Source organism: Cupressus sempervirens, chromosome 4 (genome assembly GCF_028749045.1).
Source record: "Cupressus sempervirens isolate cs-2001-9-10 chromosome 4, ASM2874904v1, whole genome shotgun sequence".
NCBI lineage: Eukaryota > Viridiplantae > Streptophyta > Pinopsida > Cupressales > Cupressaceae > Cupressus > Cupressus sempervirens.
Window position 1 is genome coordinate 47,055,662 of NC_143121.1, and position 18,659 is coordinate 47,074,320.

Sequence of the window (18,659 nt, forward strand, 5' to 3'; positions counted from 1 at the left end):
AACTCTCAAATTTACACCTTGAACCTTATCAAAACATTACACATTGTCAAAAAATTACAACTTTTGTCAAAACTTTGCAAATTTTGGTCCAATACATTCAAGACTTGGAAAACATGGCAACTTGTGATCCTAAGTGTGCTTGACATAAAATTAGATCTCATCCTTGCATATAACTCACTTGTATTAACCTTATTTTGAGCCTCATACATCCATCATATAGCCTTCATCTTGCATCTTTTAGTCCTCACTTAGAATCCCTCATCTTTCACATTGCATTCATTAGGGTTTAGTTTGCATCCTTTAGTCTTTGCATCTCAACCCCAAAACTTGCATTTTGCATTGTCCATCTTATATATTTGCATACTCAACCTTCATATTGCACATTTTAACCATCATTTTAGGTGTCATACACATCATTTTGAACCCCCATTCTAGTCTTAGCATTGTCCTCTATTGTTTAGCTCACTGTGACATCAATCTAGAAACCATAACACCTAAAATTGCCTTAGTTTCAGCCCAGCTTCCCAACTGAACTCTAAAACTACGAATTGCACCCAAACTAGCCCCAACTGCACCTACTATCTAAGCACACTTGGTAGTCTGAGAACCTAGTTTGGGCTTCTAGACAACATTTTGAGGCTTCAGAGGTGTTCATAGGTACCTGGATATGCCCCCCTGTAGTAGAATGCCTAGATTTGTATTGTGCACCCCATAACCTTCATTGTCTTCACTTAGGACATTATTCCTTACATTCTAACCTTCATTATGCATCTCTCAATCCATCACAATATCAACTCCAACATCCTAGCTCTCTTGTAGAACAATTTGGGAACCACCCCACTCAGATTCAACAAACATTCAACCCAGCTTCCCAACTGTGCTATGAAACTACCAATTGCACCGAAACTAGCCCCAACTACACCATAGACATATTTGGTACTATTGGAGTGCACTAGGTATTTTTAGTATGTATTTGGGACCTAAATGACCATTTTGGGACCCTAAAACTGCATTTAGAAGCCTCTATACATCCTCATTCTGCATTTGACCCAAAAAAACATCTAGCACCCAAAACCCCATTTTGTATCATATGAAATGTCCATATTGCATATTTTATCAGAATAACCACCATTTTGAGTCCCCTAAATGTCATTTTGAACCCCAAATCCTTTGAATTTAGTCAAAAATCTGAACAGAGTATGACTCCTAGAGTATCTCTTAGTGTTGATGGTTGATGGATCTTGACTAGTCCTTTTGTCTTTTCTTATCATTTTCTTTGGTAAAAATCTATCTATGTGTTGATGGATTTGAATTTTTCATCTTTATCAATTTGATCTTTTTGTCTTTTATCACTTTTTGGTCAAGATCCAAAGTCCATTATTGCAAGGTTAAACTCCTAGAAAAAATACTTTCTAAAGATTTCACCTAAGTTCAAAACCTTGCATATACTTTTATCATTAGAATAATCATATTCCTAGTGTCCCTAAACATCATTTTGACTTACCCTAGTGGTATATCCCCCTCATCTTGCATTGTTCAAAATCCTAGCATCATTTCTACTATCAAACCCTATCAAGTTGTCCATCAACCAAATTGTCTTCTTGATCACTTATCCTCATTTTACATATCACAAATGTCATTATCAACCATAGAACACCATCCCTTACATACATCAACCCCTAGCATCATTATCAAATCAAAGATCCAACCCTAACCTTCATTTTTCATACTATAGGGTCATTTTCATCTCCTTTAGTCAATCTCCAAAACGTCACTTTGCATTTACATTTGCATAGTTTTTTAAGGAAATTTGCATCTTGCATATAAAAACCCTACTTCATTTGGCATTTTCCTAGGTCACATAACATCCTTAAACACATAAAAATCCAAAAAACACTCATATCTTGCATACCCATTATATATGTGAAAATGTGGCCTATGCTAACACACACACTTCAACATGGTCCTTATTTGGGGATTAATCCCAGAATGAACATTGGATTGTTCATCCGAAAATCAGCCGGCAAGGTGACCTATTGCCTTCTATCTAAAGGAATTTTTCTTGTTAGATATCCTAAAATTTGAGGTGTTAAACAACCAAACCCTCTACGAACGAAGGATTTAAAAGAAATTGTGAATAATCTATATGAGAATGCAGATTAATCTAGAATGGAGTATGCATGTTTAATCTAAGTACATGTAAAAGAAAACTATGCTAAAATGTATGCATATTATGCTAAATGAGATTAAACTAGAAAATGAATATCTTATGAAAATAAAGAGTTCAAATGAATGCACAATCCAGCAACAATTCGATCCAAATTTTCATTCAAGCTCCTCAAAATGAAGAGATGAGGGTCTCTTAAATAGACTTTCCTGGAATCCATCAATGGTTGAGATTGATTTCAATCAACGGTTAGGATTGAAGATGAAGTTGAGTCATAAAGAAAGATTAAAAAATTAAAGGGAGTTAACTAACTCAGATCTGAGAGTAAGAGTCAGTCAACTCATATAGACTTTAGTGTAAAAGCAAGTGATCTGGGTCACTTCTAATTTGATTAGTAGTGAACTAGGAATTTCCCTTATTTGAACTGAAGAGGGATTTTGGAGAGATATTTAATTTAATAAAATGAGATATGCTCTCATAAATATATTTTCTTATTAATTAAATAATTCTATTTAATTAACCAGAGACACTTTTTTTATTTAATTAAATAACTTCATTTAATTAATTAGGAATGACTTCCCATTTAATTAAATGATTTGTTTTAATTAATTAGAAGTAGCTTCTCCATTTAATTAAATATATTTGTTTAATTAATTAAAAATAGGCATATTTATTAAATTAAATAAAATTTAATTTCATAGTACATTAGCCTTAGGAGATAATTTAATTTAATTAAAGTATTAATACTTAATAATTAAATTAAATCTTAATCAATAGGTTTAATGCGACTAATGCGAGTCAATACTATATGAATTAAATAAAGAGTCTGATTAATGTAGATTTAGGTTTTCTACATTTGACAATTAAGTCAAGTAGTGAGTAGCAAAATAAGAATTGCATAGTGATATAGGACTTTAAGATCGATCAGAAATAGACTAGAATTGGTGGTCATGGTAATCAACCAATTTTGGGGTATTACATTTTGCCCCTCTTTGAATGAATGTGCGAGCAACATGTTCAATTCAAAGAAAATCAGAAAGCATGATGTGAAGATGAGATTGGTTCCAAAGTTGATGATACGAAGACCAATTGATAAGTTTTTAAGGACTATCTCTAGAACAGAGCTTAATCCCAAGGAATCCAAATAGAATGCCTAGATACCTAAAATTGATAAGCATTTAAACGGTTTCTTTATAATGAATTTTGAACTTTAATGATCCAAATAGAACACCTAGATACCTAAGATTGATAAGCATTTAGAAGATTATCTCCAGAATGGAGCTTATCCTTCAAGAATCTAGATAGAACATCTAGATACCTGAGATTGATAACATTTAGAAGATTATCTCCAGAATAGAGCTTAACCTTCAAGGATCCAGATAGAACATCTAGATACCTGAGATTGATAGCATTTAGAAGATTATCTCCATAACGGAGCTTAACCTTCAAGGATCCAGATAGAACACCTAGATACTTGAGATTGATAGCATTTAGAAGATTATCTCTAGGATGGAGCTTAACCTTCAAGGATCCAGATAAAACACCTAGATACCTGAGATTGATAGCATTTAAAAGATTATCTCCAGAATGGAGCTTAACCTTCAAGGATCTCGATAGAACACCTAGATACCTAAGATTGATAGCATTTAGAAGATTAGCTCTAGAATGGAGCTTAACCTTCAAGGATCTAGATAGAATACCTAGATACCTGAGATTCATAGCATTTAGAAGATTATCTCTAGAATGGAGCTTAACCTTCAAGGATCCAGATAGAACACCTAGATACCTAAGATTGATAGAAGATACCAAGGTCCAATCATGAGTCATAGAATCATTCCCAAAACAAGGCTTGATCCTTAGGAGTCAGGGTTTAGATTGTCCCAATACTTGTCCATCAAACTCTGAGAAGAGCTGTTATAAGATTGATCAATTTGATGAAAAGATAAGATAGATGAAAAAGATGCCAGATAAGAGGGATATGTGTTCTACAAAAACACTTAGAGTCAGAATATAAAGATCTTCTAAAAGCATACAAGGTTTTAGCCAAACGATTAAATGAGTTCAATTATTTTACTGACTATGCATAATTAAATTTAGAAAGTAAGAGTGAAGTATTACTCGAACTACATATTTTGAAAGAGTTATGACATCTATAAGATAGAACAAGAAGAGTAATTGTGGATTTATTATTAGATTTACAAGAAAATATTTATTATCCCCTAAATTTAGGTATCCCTCCCTCTAATGTCATTTTTTACTTTAGTGTTCCTTTATTTGAAATAAATGAGAACTTGATAGCTTTATCCAAAAGGTTAAAAAAGGTTCAAACTCATTTTAGGAAAACACTAGGAGATGAACCCATTTGAAATCTAAATATTTGCAAAACAACAATCATTTGATTTATCAAATCTTTGTAGATGATCATATTGAAGCATTCAATAGAAACCTTTTGGCCTTTGAATAATGTCATGTAAATGGGGTTATAGTGCTAGGATCGCACACCAAATATATCTATTGGGCAAAACAAGTAATTAGTGTTGCATGTGGATTATGGATCAATTCATTGATTCTAGAAAAGATGTTGAGTTGTTTCAGAGTGCTAATATCATAAAAATAATTATAGGTTCTCAATTGGATGTAGAAAAAATATTTCATTCAGTAGAGATTTTAGACTTATTTTATTTATCAAATGTGTCTAATTCAAGATATAAGTAACATTCAAAATTTTCAATCATGTTTATTTATTTATTATATTTCAAAATTTTTAGTATAAAATAATTAAATATGTTGCTCAAATCATCTTGAATTGAGTGCATCAAATAAATAAAAGAAATACAAAGTCTCTAAATATATATGGATTAAAGTATTAAAAAAAATGTATGCTTGAATTTTCCTAAAAATATAATTCTAGTTAATCCAAGCAGCATTCCAAATAAGATTAACATAAGTTAATATCACTATAAAAAGAAAAAATAAAATTATTAAAATATTTGATCTTTTAATTCTTAAGAAATAAATTTAGATTCTATTATTAAAGTAAAAAGTCCTTTTATTTAAGTAGCATTTAAGAATCTACATAATTCATATATCTAATAAATTAATATAATTATAATTTTAGATGTTTCTCGGACCATCTTAAGGAATTTATAAATAGAGTCTATATAAATTTAATTAATAAATTTCTAAATTTGGATACACATTATATCTTATTTTTGAATGTTCATTTGACTTGTTTTTTTTTAGAATTATTTTAAACATCCATGATGCATATGAATGAATATGTATTCATTCATATTCAAGACTTCTCTTCAAATTTTCAATTTTATGTATTTATATAAATAAATTCAAAATTTGTGATGATCATTTATTATGCATTATTTGCATAATTTTTTTTTCCTTACAATTTTAAATTTATTTATATAAATAAATATAATTGAAATTTTTTAAAGTTTCTTAAACCATTTTGAACTAATGGCCTCTATTAAATAAAAGAAGACTTTGTAAAAAAAATTCAATTCTAAATTTCTAACTAAAAATTTTGCATTTCAGATATTAATGGTTTTGCTATATAATCCATTTTAAATTCATCTTTAATCATAGATTTTATATAAGATGACTTTATACTACTTCACTTTTAACTAGATGTGCTTGACAAATAAAAGAAGTCTAAAATCCACAAATACGAATGGAATCCTTAAGAATTTTAGACTTCTTTCATTTATCAAACACTCATAGTTAATAATATAAGAAACATTTAAAAATTTCATCATATTTATTTATAATTCAAAAATTTAAATATGCATTCTTTTTAATTCTTAAATTCATTCATATTAAGATGATAAATTTAAATTATATTTATATATATAAATAACTTCAAAATTGAAATATACAATTTATGATACAAAATCCACCACATGAGAACACTCAGTCCATTGACAAAAAAAAATATAAATATAACTAAATGTTTCTCTACATATTGAATGTTGTTGTAAAATTATAACATTGTACTTCTTTTGAATAATTTTGAATTATAGACGTTTAAAACAAATAAATAAATTCATAATACAAATCTATATTTTTTAAGAATTAGCATAAAATTCCTAAATATTAATAAACGTAGATTATTTGAACTATCTTAGTCAATTTTATATTTATTTCACTATTATCATAAAATAAATTTAGTTATATTATTCAATTATAAATAACTTTAAAGTTATTTATATAAATAAATACAATATAATTTTTTTGAATGTTGTATGATCATCTTGAATTAGATAACTATGATAAATAAAAGAAGTCTAAAATCCATAAATATGAATGAATTAAAGGATTAAATATAGTGTATATTTAAAATATTTAAAAAAATTAATTTAATTAAAAAAATTGCTTGTTAATTAGTGCATCTTGAACTGGGGGTGTCTAATAATTAAAATAAGTTTGAAATGCTTAATGAGTTGATTTCTATTTATGGATTTTATACTTTTTAATTTATTAAATGCCCCTATTTAAAGATGATTCCAACAGCTTTCAATAAAATTAAATCTTCTTCCATGCGGCCTTCACATCCATGTCTTTTTATTTTTGATTTTGCAACTTCCTATACAATTGAATATAATTTATTTTATGCTTTAAAAATTTAAATTGTACACTACATTTTTTTGAAGTGATGTGTAGTTTAAGTAAATCATATTCTATGATTTGTAGGACTCTCATATAAAGAAGACTATTGGCTCATGAGAATAGGAAAATCCTACTAAATAGAGGTATGAATCTAAAAGGTGCAAAGGTAGAAGAAAAATTGATAAGAGATTAATATATTAACTGCCGAAATTTATAAGGACTAAGCCAATGATTTATGATCCTGTAGTTTCCTTTATTAGATCTTATCATAAGAATGTAGACATAAAGATGGAAAGAGTATAAGTTTGAAGTACTCAAAAGAGTCTTGGAAATGCTTGACAACTATTACTCTACATGAATTACTTATAAAGATTAGACACATAAATTATGAAACTAGACACATTTGAAGATTCAACCATTTACTAGAATCGTGTCTAAAGCTTGTATGTATGGTAGTAATCAATGATTTTCTTTATCTTAGAGTTTCTTTAAAAGGATATATTTAACTCTAGCCTTAGTATTTTTAAGTATAAGAGTTTTGACTACGTGATCATGTTAGACATAATGAAATTAGAGAATGAGATCCCATTATGTGTTTTAGAAAAAATAAATTTAGAACTAGAATATAAGGACCATATAGAAGCATAAAATGTTTTAACCAATTGATTATATGGGTTATATTATTTTAATGACTATTCATTCTCATATTTAGTAAGTAAAAGTGAAGCATTAATTGAGCTACATATTGTGAAAGATTTATGTGACCTATTATATATATTACGAAGGGTAATTATATATTTTCTATCTAATTTAGAAATAGTGTTCATTATCTCTTAGTTTTGGGTGCATTTCTCTCTTACATCACTATATGTTCTAGCACCCCTTCATTTGAAAAAAATGAGCACTTGATACCTTCAACTGAATGATTGAAAATGCCAGAAGTCATTTGAAAAAAGCCACTAAAGGAAAAGTCCATCTGAAACCTATATATATTTTAGAAAAATAGTTGTTTGGTCCCTTGGACATTTGTGTATAATCATATTGAAACATTTCTCAAAAACCTTTTGGTCTTTAAAGAATGTCATGTGAGGTTACAATACTACAATCACAAACTAAAACACAAAATCTATGATGATAATTCTTTGAGTGTGCTCACCATCACAAATGTAACATTTTAATTTTAAAGTTATATATAAATAAATATAATTGAAAATTTTGAATGTTGCTTACATCATCTGAATTGTTGCCATTTCATAAATAAATAAATAAATTCTAAAAATTTTAATGAATATATTTAGTTGAAGGAATTTTAAACTTGTTTTTATTTATTTATCTACTAGTTCAAGATGATTCAAGTGGCATTAAATTTTTTTAGAATCATCTCCCATATGGCTTAATCTAATGTTAATCTCCCATATGGCTTAATCTAATGTTAAGTTTATAAAACTCTTATCTGTCAGCCTTCACAATTGTGTCTTTTTATTTTAGATTTTGCGAATTTCTATATAACTAAATATAATTTATTTTATATTTTACAATTTTTTTTTATACTATATGATATTTTTGAGGTGATCTATAATTGAAGCTGACTACTCTCTGTGATATCTAAGACTATCATATGGATTAGAATATTGAACCAAATGAATAGAATAATCCATGTACACTTTTGTACTAATCTAAAAAGTACAAAGTTAGAAGAATATTTGATAATGCATCAATATATCACATACCAAAATGTATAAGGAGGAGTAAGCTAAAAGTTTATGATCCTTTGGTTGTCTTTCTTGTACCTTGTCAAAATAAGGAAGGTGTAAAAATAGATAAAATAAAAGAGTACAAGTTTCAAGCACTCAAAAGAGTCTTCAAAAGGCTTGATAGTGTGATCCTAGATGAGTTATTTGTAAAGGTTAAACAGGTAAAATATATAATTAGAGAAACATTTATAGATTTGGTCATTAGTTTTAATGATTTAGTGCTACTATGATTGATGTTAATCAATGATTTCTTTACTGTGTATTTTCTTGAAAAAAGAATATACCCAACTCTAGTTTTATTTTCAAGCTCAAGATTTCTCATCACATTAAACAATGTGAGAACATATTAGACAATGAAATTAGATCCCATTATGTGTTCTACAATAAATCTTAGAGTTGGAATATAAAGACCTTCTAAAAGCATAGAGGGCTTTAGCCAAATGATAATCATATTGAAGCATTCAATAGAAACCTTTTGGCCTTTGAGTAGTGTCATGTAAATGGGGTTATAATATTAGGATCGCACACCAAATACATCTATTGGACAAAACAAGTAATTAGTGTTGCATGTGGATTATAGATCAATTGATTGATTCTAGAAAAGATGTTGAGTTATTTCAAAGTGCTAGAATGATAAAAACAATTATAGGTTCTCAATAAGACATGGAAAAAATATTTCATTAAGTAGAGATTTTAGACTTATTTTATTTATCAAATCTCTCGAATTCAAGATATAAGTAACATTCAAAATTTTTAATTATGTTTATTTATTTATTTATATTTCAAACTTTTTAGTATAAAAAAATTAAAGATGTTGGTCAAATCATCTTGAATTGGGAGCATCAAATAAATAAAAGAAATAAAAAATCTCTAAATATATATGGATTAGAGTATTAAAAAGAATGCATGCTTGATTCTTCCTAAAAATACAATTCTAGTTAATCCAAGCAACATTCCAAATAAGATTAACATAGGTTAATATCACTATAATAAGAAAAATTAAAATTATTAAAACCTTTGATTTTTAATTCTTAAAAAGTAAATTTAGATTCTATTACTAATGTAACAAGTCGTTTTATTTAAGTAGCATTTAAGAGTCTACATAATTCATATAACTAATAAATAAATATAATTATAATTTTAGATGTTGCTTGGATAATTTGGAGTAATTTATAAATAGAGGCTATATACATTTAGTTTCTAAATTTTTTAATTTGGATATGCTCTATACCTCTTATTTTTGAATCTACATTTGATTCTTTTTTTTTTTTTTTTTGGTATTATTTTAGACATCCATGATGCATATGAATGAATATGTATTCATTCATATTTAGGACTTCTATTCAAATTTTCAATTTTATGTATTTGTATAAATAAATTTATGTGTTTATGGATTTCATAATTTTTTATTTATCAAGTGCCCCTATTTCAAGATGATTGCAACACTTTTCAAAAAAATTAAATACTCTTCCATATAGCCTAATCTAATGTTTAGTTTATAAGAACTCATTGATTTAGGCCTTTGCATCCATGTCTTTTTATTTATGATTTTACAACTTCTTATATGACTGAATATAATTTATTTTATGCTTTAAAAAGTTATCATACACTACACCATTTTGAGTTGATGTGTAGTTTAAGTAGATCACATTTTATGATTTGTTGGACTATCATATAAAGGAGAATATTGGCTCATAAGAATAGGAAAATCTGACTAAACAACGGTATGAATCTGAAAGGTACAAAGGTAGAAGAAAAATTGATAAGATATTAATATATTAAGTGCCAAAATCTATAAGGAGCACTAAGCCAAAGATTTATGATCCTCTAGTTTCCTTTATTTTATCTTATTAGAACAACGTAGACATAAAGATGGATTCAATGAAAAGAGTATAAGTTTGAAGCACTCAAATGAGTCTTGGAAATGCTTTCAACAATATTACACTAGATGATTTACTTATAAAGATTAGACACATAAATTATGAAACTAGACACATTTGAAGATTCAACCATTGACTACATTGATGTTTAAAGTTTTTATGTATGGTAGTAATCAATAATTTTCTTTATCTTAGAGTTTCTTGAAAAAGATATACTCACCTCCAACCCTATTTTTAATTATAAGAATTTTGATCACATTAAATAATGTGTGATCATGTTAGACATAATGAAATTATAGAATCAGATCCCATTATGTGTTTTAGAAAAAAAAAAAAAAGAACTAGAATATAAGGAACCTATAGAAGCATAAAACGATTTAACCAATTGATTATATGAGTTCTATTATTTTAATGGCTATCCATTTTAATATTTAGTAGGTAAAAGTGAAGCATATATTGAGCTACATATTGTGAAAGATTTACATGACCTATTAGATTTGTTACAAGGAGTAATTATATATTTTCTATCTAATTTAGAAACAGTGTTCATTATATCTTAGTTTTGGGTGCATGTCTCTCCTACATCACTATATGTTATTGCACCCCTTCATTTGAAAAAATTAAGCACTTGATGCATTCAACTAAAGGGTTGAAAAGGGCTACAAGTCATTTCAAGAAAAGCATTAGAGGAAAAGTCCATTTGAAACCTATATATTTTAGAACAATAGTTGTTTGGTCCCTTGGATATTTGTCTATAATCATATTAAAACATTTCCCAAAAACCTTTTGGCTTTTAAAGAATGTCATGTAAGTGAGGTTATAATACTACGATCACACGCCAAACACATCAACTAACTAATTTTACATGTTTCTTGGGAAGTTAATAATGGTTTTAGAGTTAATTTTTGGAGGGACTCTTGGAATGGTCAGATTCCTCTCTCCAATAGTGTGATCAGTTTTAATATTATTGAGGTCTCAGTGTTTCATTGGGGTACTCAACTCAATCAGTTTGTTGCACATGTTTGTGATTTTTCAGGGAGGGTGTTTTGGAAGAACCCGAATGTGTTACCTTTGTCATCTTAGGAGATTAATCAATTTAAAGATATTTTAGCTTCCAGACAAGTCTTCTTTTCTAGATTTGAAGATAAGATGTTTTGGGCTCCAGCTAAGGATGGTCATTACTCAGTAAAGGAGGGCTATAAAATCTTGTAGCAAAATGTTTCGAATAAAGCTACTTGAAGAGCATTTACATTTTTCTAGAACCATAGTGTACTTCCATAGGTAGGCTATTTTGCTTGGCTTGTATTAATACATAGAATTTTGACTAGTGATAGATTGAATAGACTTCACATTGCCCCATATTTCAACTGCATTTTTTTGTAACAAGTTTGAAGAATCAGTGGATCATCTCTTTGTTTCATGTTCATTTGGCTATCAATGTTGGAGCTTTGTTTTGAACAAATTAAACTATAGTACTCCACTCAAAAATAAGCTTTGGGATCTTTTCCAAGCTTGGCCAGTTCTTTATCCTAATTCATTATTTGCAAATCTTTGGAAATGTATTCTAGCATTGGTTGTCTAGGCTATCTGGTGGGAACATAATAAACACATTTTCAAAAAAGAGTGTCATTCCTTAAAAAATGTTCTCGAGGGAATTGAAAGATCAATATCAAAGGTGACAAATACAAGTTTGAGAAATTCAAAATTTAATCTTGTTGTTACTTCTTGGGACTCTCAAGTGATTTAGAATTGGAAACAATTATTCATTCTATGTGTGCTCACCATTACAAATTTAACATTTTAATTTTAAAGTTATATATAAATAAATATAATTGAAATTTTTGAATGTTGCTTACATAATTTGAACTATTGCCATTTAATAAATAAATAAATAAATAAATTTTAAAAATCTTAATGAATCTATTCACTTGAAGGAATTTTAAACTTGTTTTTATTTATCTATCTACTAGTTCAAGACAATTCAAGTGGCATTAAAATTTTTTAGAATCTTCTTCCATATGGATTAATCTAATGTTAAGTTTATAAAACTCTTCTCTATCAGTGTTCACAATTGTGTCTTTTTATTTTAGATTTTGCAGCTTTCTATATAACTAAATATAATTTACTTTATATTGTACAAAAAATATTTATACTATATGATATTTTTGAGATGATCTGTAATTGAAACTGACTACTCTTTGTGATATCTAAGACTATCATATGGATGAGATTATTGAACCAAATGAATAGAATAATCCATGTACAATTTTGTACTAATCTAAAAAGTATAAAGTTAGAAGAATATTTGATAATGCATCAATATATCACATACCAAAATATATATAAAGAGGAGTAAGCTCAAAGTTTATGATCCTTTGGTTGTCTTTCTTGTACCTTGTCAAAATAAGAAAGGTGTAAAAATAGATGAAATAAAAGAGTACAAGTAATTAGTGTTGTATGTGCATTATGGATCAATTGATTGATTCTAGAAAAGATGTTGAGTTATTTCAGAGTGCTAGTATCATAAAAACAATTATAGGTTCTCGATAGGACGTGGAAAAAATATTTCACTAAGTAGAGATTTTAGACTTATTTTATTTATCAAATGTCTCGAATTCAAGATATAAGTAACATTCAAAATTTTCAATTATGTTTATTTATTTATTTATATTTCAAACTTTTTAGTATAAAAAAATCAAAGATGTTGCACAAATCATCTTGAATTGGGGGCATCAAATAAATAAAAAAAATAAAAAATCTCTAAATATATATGGATTAGAGTATTAAAAAGAATGTATGCTTGATTCTAGTTAATCCAAGCAGCATTCCAAATAAGATTAACATAAGTTAGTACCACTATAATAAGAAAAAATAAAATTATTAAAACCTTTGATATTTTAATTCTTAAAAAAAAAATTTAGATTCTATTAGTAAAGTAACAAGTCCTTTTATTTAAGTAGCATTTAAGAGGCTACATAATTCATATATCTAATAAATAAATATAATTATAATTTTAGATGTTGCTTGGATAATTTGGAGTAATTTATAAATAGAGGCTATATACATTTAATTTCTAAATTTTTAAATTTGGATATGCTCTATACCTTATTTTTGAATGTACATTTGACTTTTTTTTTTTGAATTATTTTAAACATCCATGCTGCATATGAATGAATATGTATTCATTCATATTTAAGACTTCTATTTAAATTTCCAATTTTATGTATTTATATAAATAAATTTATGTGTTTATGGATTTTATAATTTGTTATTTATCAAGTGCCCCTATTTCAAGATGATTCCAACACCTTTCAAAAAAATTAAATCTTCTTCCATGTGGCCTAATCTAATGTTTATTTTATAAGAACTCATCCATTTAGGCCTTTACATATATGTCTTTTTATTTATGATTTTGCAACTTCTTATATGACCAAATATAATTTATTTTATGCTTTAAAAAATTATCATCCATTACACTATTTTGAGTTGATGTCTAGCTTAAGTAGATCACATTTTATGATTTGTTGGATTGTCATATAAAGGAGAATATTGGCTCATAAGAATAGGAAAATATGACTAAACAATGGTATGAATCTAAAAGGTACAACGATAGAAGAAAATTTGATAAGGCATTAATATATTAAGTGCCAAAATCTATAAGGAGGACTAAGCCAAAGATTTATGATCCTCTAGTTTCCTTTATTGGATCTTATTAGAACAATGTAGATAGAAAGAGGGATTCAATGAAACCGTATAATTTTGAAGCACTCAAAAGAGTCTTGGAGATGCTTTCAATAATATTACACTAGATGTATTACTTATAAATTTTAGACACATAAATTATGAAACTAGAAACATTTGAAGATTCAACCATTGACTACATTGATGTTTAGAGTTTGTATGTTTGGTACTAATCAATAATTTTCTTTATCTTAGAGTTTTTTGAAAACGATATACTCAACTCTAGCCTTATTTTTAATTATAAGAATTTTGATCACATTAAATAATGTGTGATCATGTTAGACATAATGAAACTAGAGAATAAAAACCCATTATATGTTTTAGACAAAAAAAATAGAACTAGAATATAAGGACCCTATAGAAGCATAAAATGTTTTAACCAATTGATTATATGAGTTCTATTATTTTAATGGCTATCCATTCTCATATTTAGTAGGTAAAAGTGAAGCATATATTGAAGTCCATATTGTGAAAGATTTACATGACCTATTAGATTTCTTACAAAGGGTAATTATATATATTTTTATCTAATTTAGAAATAGTGTTCATTATCTCTTAGTTTTGGGTGCACGTTTCTCCTACATCACTATATGTTCTAGCACCCCTTCATTAAAAAAATTGAGCACTTGATGCCTTCAACTAAAGGGTTGAAAAGGCTAGAAGTCATTTCAAGAAAAGTGCTAGATGACAAGTCCATTTGAAACATATATATTTTAGAACAATAGTTGTTTGGTCCCTTGGATGTTTGTCTATAATCATATTGAAACATTTCTCAAAAACCTTTTGGCCCTTAAAGAATGTCATGTAAGTGACGTTACAATACTACGATCACAAACTAAAACAGAAAATCTATGATGACAAGTTTTTGAGTGTGCTCACCGTCATAAATTTAACTTTTTAATTTTAAAGTTATATATAAATAAATATAATTGAAATTTTTGAATGTTTCTTACATCATCTAAACTATTGCCATTTAATAAATAAATAAATTCTAAAAATCTTAATGAATCTATTCACTTGAAGGAATTTTAAACCCGTTTTTATTTATCTATCTACTAGTTCAAAATGATTCAAGTGGCATTAAAAATTTCTAGAATCTTCTTCCATATGGCTTAATCTAATGTTAAGTTTATAAAACTCTTCTATATCAGGCTTCACAATTGTGTCTTTTTATTTTAGGTTTTGCAACTTTATATATAACTAAATATAATTTATTTTATATTGTACAAAAAATATTTATACTATATGATATTTTTGAGACAATGTGTCATTGAAGCTGACTACTCTCTGTGATATCTAAGACTATCATATGGATGAGAATATTGAACCAAATGAATAGAATAATCCATGGACACTTTTGTGCTAATCTAAAATGTACAAAGTTACAAGAATATTTGATAATGCATCAACATATCACATAACCAAATGTATAAGGAGGAGTAAGCTAAAAGATTATGATCCTCTAGTTGTCTTTGCTGCACCTTGTAAAAATAAGAAAGGTGTAAAAATATATGAAATAAAAGAGTACAAGTTTCAAGCACTCAAAAGAGTCTTCGAAAGGCTTGATAGTGTGGCCATAGATGAGTTATTTGTAAAGGTTAAAGAGGGAAAATATATAATTAAAGAAACATTTAAGAATTTGGCCATTAGTTTGAAAGATTTAGTGCTACTATGATTGGTGTTAATCAATGGCTTCTTTATTTTGTATTTTCTTGAAAAGAATATACCCAACTCTAGTTTTATTTTCAAGTTCAAGACTTCTCATCACATTAAACAATGTGAGATCATATTAGACAATGAAATTAGATCCGATTATGTGTTCTACAATAAATCTTAGAGTTGGCATATAAAGACCTTCTAAAAGAATAGAGGGTTTTAGCCAAATGATAATCATATTGAAGCATTCAATAGAAACCTTTTGGCCTTTGAGTAGTGTCATGTAAATGGGGTTATAATATTAGGATCAGACACCAAATACATCTGTAGGACACAAGTAATTAGTGTTGCATGTGGATTATGGATCAATTGATTGATTTTTAAAAAGATGTTGAGTTATTTCAGAGTGTTGGTATCATAAAAACAATTATAGGTTCTCGATAGAACGTGGAAAAAATATTTCATTCAATAGAGATTTTTGACTTATTTTATTTATCAAATATCTCTAATTCAAGATATAAGTAACATTCAAAATTCTCAATTATGTTTATTTATTTATTTTTATTTCAAACTTTTTAGAATAAAATAATTAAAGATGTTGCTCAAATCATCTTGAATTGGGGGCATCAAATAAATAAAAGACATACAAAATCTCTAAATATATATGGATTAGAGTATTAAAAAGAATGTATGCCTAATTCTTCCTAAAAATACAATTCTAGTTAATCCAAGCAGCATTCCAAGCAAGAATAACATAAGTTAATATCACTATAATAAGAAAAAATAAAATTATTAAAACCTTTGATATTTTAATTCTCAAAAAATAAATTTAGATTCTATTACTAAAGTAACAAGTCATTTTAATGTAGCATTTAAGAGTCTACATAATTCATATATCTAATAAATAAATATAACTATAATTTTAGATGTTGTTTGGATCATCTGGAGTAATTTATAAATAGAGGCGATATACATTTAATTTCTAAATTTCTAAATTTGGATAAGCTCTATACCTTATTTTTTAATATACATTTAACTCTCTCTTTTTGAATTATTTTAAACATCCATGATGCATATGAATGAATATGTATTCATTCATATTTAAGACTTCTATTCAAATTTTCAATTTTATGTATTTATATAAATAAATTTATGTGTTTATAGATTTTATAATTTGTTATTTATCAAGTGCCCCTATTTCAAGATGATTCCAACACCTTTCAAAAAAAAAAATCTTCTTTGATGTGGCCTAATCTAATGTTTAGTTTATAAGAACTCGTACGTTTAGGCCTTTACATCCATGTCTTTTTATTTATGATTTTACAATTTCTTATATGACTGATTATAATTTATTTTATGCTTTAAAAAGTTATCATACAATACATTATTTTGAGTTGATGTGTAGTTTAAGTAGATCACATTCTATGATTTGTAGGATTGTCATATAAAGGAGAATATTGGCTAATAATACTAGGAAAATCTAACTAAACAATGGTATGAATCTAAAAGGTACAAAGGTAGAAGAAAAATTGATAAGGCATTAATATATTAAGTGTCAAAATCTATAATGAGGACTAAGCCAAAGATTTATGATCCTCTAGTTTCGTGTATTGGATCTTATCAGAATAATGTAGACATAAAAATGGATTCAATGAAAGAGTATAAGTTTGAAGCACTCAAAATAGTCTTGGAAATGCTTTCAACAATATTACACTAGTTGAATTACTTATAAAGATTAGACATGTAAATTATGAAACTAAACATATTTGAAGATTCAACCATTGACTACAATGATGTTTAGAGTTTGTATGTATGGTAGTAATCAATAATTTTCTTAATCTTTGAGTTTTTTGAAAAGGATATACTTAACTCTTTCCTTATTTTTAATTATAAGAATTTTGATCACATTAAATAATGTGTGATCATGTTAGACATAATGAAATTAGAGAATTAGATCCCATTATGTGTTTTAGGAAAAAAATTAGAACTAGAATATAAGGACTCTATAGGAGCATAAAAGGTTTTAACCAAATTATTATATGAGTTCTATTATTTTAATGGCTATCCATTCTCATATTTAGTAGGGAAAAGTGAAGCATATATTGAGCTACATATTGTGAAAGATTTACATGACCTATTAGATTTGTTACAAAGGGTAATTATATATTTTCTATCTAATTTAGAAATAGTGTTCATTATCTCTTAGTTTTGGGTGCACATCTCTTGTACATCACTATATGTTCTAGCATCTCTTCATTTGAAAAAAATGAGCGTTGGATGCCTTCAACTAAAGGGTTGAAAAGGTTGGAAGTCATTTCAAGAAAAGCGCTAGGGGACAAGTCCATTTGAAATCTATATATTTTAGAACAATAGTTGTTTTGTCCCTTGGATATTTGTCTATAATCATATTGAAACATTTTTCAAAAACCTTTTGGCCTTTAAAGAATGTCATGTAAGTGAGGTTACAATACTACGATCACACACCAAACACATCAACTAACTAATTCTACATGTTTCTTGGAAAGTTAATAATGGTTTTAGAGTTAATTTTTGGAGGGACTCTTGGAATGGTTAGATTCCTCTCTCCAATAGTGTGATCACTTTTAATATTATTGAGGTCTCGGTGTTTCATTGGGGTACTTAGCTCAATTAGTTTGTTGCACATGTTTGTGATTTTTTAGGGAGGGTGTTTTGGAAGAACCCAGACATGTTAACTTTGTCATCTCAGGAAATTAATCAATTTAAAGATATTTTAGCTTCCAGACAAGTCTTCTTTTCTAGATTTGAAGATAAGATCTTTTGAGCTCCAGCTAAGGATGGTCATTACTCAGTAAAGGAGGG